Genomic DNA, 3,731 nt, shown 5'->3' with positions numbered 1-3,731 from the left:
TTTCTCCTTTGCCTTTTGCTTCTCTTCTTTTCATAGCTATTTTAAGGCCTCTTCAGACAACCATTTTGCCTTTTTGCGTTTCTTTTTCTTGGGGATGGTCATGATCACTGCCTCCTGTACAATGTCACGAACCTCCATCCATAGTTCTTCAGGTACTCTATCAGATCTAATCCCTTGAATCTATTTGTCACTTCCACTGTATAATCATACTGCTACTGCTAAGTCACTTCAGTCGTGTCTGACTCTGTGTGACCCCATAGACGGCAGCCCACCAGGCTCCCCCGTCCCTGAGATTCTCCAGGCAAGAACACTAGAGCGGGTTGCCATTTCCTTCTCCAGTGCAGGAAAGGGAAAAGTGAAAGTGAAGTTGCCCAGTTGTATCCGACTCGTAGCGACCCCATGGACTGCAGCCTACCAGGCTCCTCCATCCATGGGATTTTCCAGGTAGGAGTACTGGAGTGGGGTGCCATTGCCTTCTCCAGTATAATCATAAGGTATTTGAATTAGATCAGACCTGAATGGTCTAGTGGTTTTCCCAACTTCCTTCAATTTAAGTCTCAATTTGGCAATAAGGAGCTCATGATCTGAGCCACAGTCAGCTCCCATCTTGTTTTTACTGACTGTATAGAGCTTCTCCATCTTTGGCTGCAAAGAATATAATCAATCTGATTTCGGTATTGACCATCTGGTGATGTCCACGTGTAGAGTCTTCTCTTGTGTTGTTGGAAGACGGTGTTTGCTATGACCAGTGTGTTCTCTTGGCAAAACTCTTATTAGCCTTTGCCCTGCTTCATTCTGTACTCCAAGGCCAAACTTGCCTGTTACTCCAGGTGTTTCTTGACTTCCTACTTTTGCATTCCAGTCCCCTATAATGAAAAGGATATCTTTTTGGGATGTTAGTTCCAGAAGGTCTTGTAGGTTTTCATAGAACCATTAATCTTCAGCTTCTTAAGCATTACTGATCAGGGCATAGACTTAGATTACTGTGATATTGAATGGTTTGCCTTGGAAATGAACAGAGATCATTCTGTCATTTTTGAGATTGCATCCAAGTACTGCATTTCAGACTCTTTTGTTGACTATGAGGGCTACTCCATTTCTTCTAAGGGATTCTTGCCCACAGTAGTAGATATAATGGTCATCTGAGTTAAATTCACCCATTCCAGTCCATTTTAGTTCGCTGATTCCTAAAATTCGATGCTCACTCTTGTCATTGCCTGTTTGACCACTTCCAATTTGCCTTGATTCATGGACCTAACATTCCAGGTTCCTATGCAATATTGCTCTTTACAGCATCAGACTTTCATCAACAGTCACATCCACAACTGGGTGTTGTTTTTGCTTTGGCTCCATCTCTTCATTCTTTCTGGAGTTATTTCTCCACTGATCTCCAGTAGCATGTTGGGCACCTACTGACCTGAGTATTTCTCAGACGAGAGACTAAAGACCTGGGCATCATGCACCATGTTCTTTTTGTACAGTCACCGAGAGAGCATTTAAAGACAGATTGCTAGACCTCTTTCTGGAGATTCTGATTCAGAACAATTGGGGAGAGCCTTGGGAATCTGAAATTTTGAATGCTTTTCAGGTGATTCTGATATGTAGCAAGTCGTCAGGATCTGGAAGTAAAAATGACCTAAAAATCCATGGCCAAGTAAAATGGTCTTTTTTTTTTTTGCCTCCAATTTGCCATCAGTTCAGTTCAGTCGCTCATTCATGTCTGACTCTTTGCGACCCCATGAATCGCAGCACGCCAGGCCTCCCTGTCCATCACCAACTCCCAGAGTTCACTCAGACTCACGTCCATCGAGTCAGTGATGCCATCCAGCCATCTCATCCTCTGTCGTCCCCTTCTCCTCCTGCCCCCAATCCCTCCTAGCATCAGAGTATTTTCCAATGAGTGACCTCTTTGCATGAGGTAGCCAAAGTACTGGAGTTTCAGCTTTAGCATCATTCCTTCTGAAGAAATCCCAGGGCTGATCTCCTTCAGAATGGACTGGTTGGATCTCCTTGCAGTCCAAGGGACTTGGGATCATAGGTCCCTGGCCAGGGATGGAACCCAAGCTCCTTGGAGTGGAATCTCAGAGTCTTAACCACTGGGATGCCAGGGAACTCTGTTTTTTTATTCTTGATGAATCATTAAGAAGAGGCCAGTTTGTTTCCCTTCATTATATATTATTCCTGAGTCTCTAGCTTTAGGAAATACAATAAAGAATTCAAAATCTCTTAGCCATGATTTTTCCCAACCACTTTTCTTGCACTAAGGATCATATAAGGAAACTCTGTTTCCATATTACCTGATATTTTCAAAGTGCTTTCACATCTTCTCTCAAGGACCATGTGAGTTAGAATATATGATCCAATACTTAGCATTTGCTTGAGTTTATCACACTTACCAAAATCTTGTCGATCTAATTCACTAAGGACCACTTCCAGTCTGTTATTCACACATTTATTCAACAACAAAAAAATTTTTAAACACTTGCCAGTCACTGTTAGGTACCAAAGGATAGCATACTGCATAAAATTCCTGCCTGCATGGAGCTTACATTCTAGTTGTGGGGCCTGCGTTGTTGGGGGTTGGGGGTCGGTGGGTGGCTCTCCTTACACGTGCCTCCTGTAAAAATTTTCCTAGCCTATCCTAGTCTGAATCTTAAAATTAGAAATTTCTCTCCAAACCTATTAAATGAGAAAGGGTAACATTTGTTCCATGCCCACACTATATCCTGTCTTTGAAGCTGATTCCTCTGCTTTGGTGCTTGTCTGTCACGTAGTTCTTAAGACCGTACATCGGCTTCGTGTTTATACCTGTTCTGTCATTATCTGTGCAACTCAATGAGTTCTATGGGTCTTGTCTTCGAAAGGAAGAGACTCCTGTTTGTAATCATATGATTAACGAGTGCTTCTCAGTGATTCTCCATTAGAATGGTCAGTGCCTCACCTGATTGAAGATTAAAGTCTACACCTACAGAATGTCTTTAGTAGAACTGGAAACCTAACAAACAGGGAAAACATTTCCGTGAAAGTTAAGTCAAAGAATGTCAGAGTCAGAAGAGATCTGAGATGTAGCCCCACTGCCTTTTCAAGATCAGAAATCTGAGACCCAGAGAGGTTACTTAAGTTGCTTTAGGTCACACAGCATAAATGGATGTGGAATCAGTAATCATACAATCACACGGCTTTGTGTGTGTGTTGGGGGGGAAAGGGCAGGGGGGTCCTTCTCCTAAAATTTGACGTCTACATCAGGTTCAGGTGCCCCATCACTCCCACCCACCCTCCTTTCTTATATTAATTCTGCATCGCTTTCCGAAGAATCAGGTCGTGAAAACTTGCAGTTGTGGCATTCTACAAGCAGGTGTCCAGACAACGGACACGGAGTGGGGAATCTGGGTCTCCACTTGCCCGCGGAGAACTCTCCAGCCCCCGCATACAAAGTTTCCTCGGTTCGTACGTTTCTCTTTCAGATCCCTGGCCGCGAGGGCCAAGATGCCTGCTGTGGCCTCGGAAGAAGTTCGGAGATGCCGATTCCTCGAAGAAGCCGGGGAGCGTCGGCCGCCGAGCCGGGCGTCCTCTAGCCGGGTGGTGGCGGCGGCGGAGGGGCAGCGCCGCGCTAGGAGCAGCGTGGGGCTGGGCGGGGCGGCCCCTAGGCGCGCGCTGCCCGCCCCGACTGCCAGGGCCGCGGGCCCGCTAGCCCCGCGCGGAGCGAGAGGCGCGCGCGGGCCGTGGGGGCT

The sequence above is a fragment of the Bos grunniens genome, chromosome 10, assembly GCF_055505025.1.
Source record: "Bos grunniens cultivar Pamir isolate PY7600 chromosome 10, Bosgru_T2T1.0, whole genome shotgun sequence".
Classification (NCBI taxonomy): domain Eukaryota; kingdom Metazoa; phylum Chordata; class Mammalia; order Artiodactyla; family Bovidae; genus Bos; species Bos grunniens.
This window is presented reverse-complemented; position numbering follows the sequence as displayed.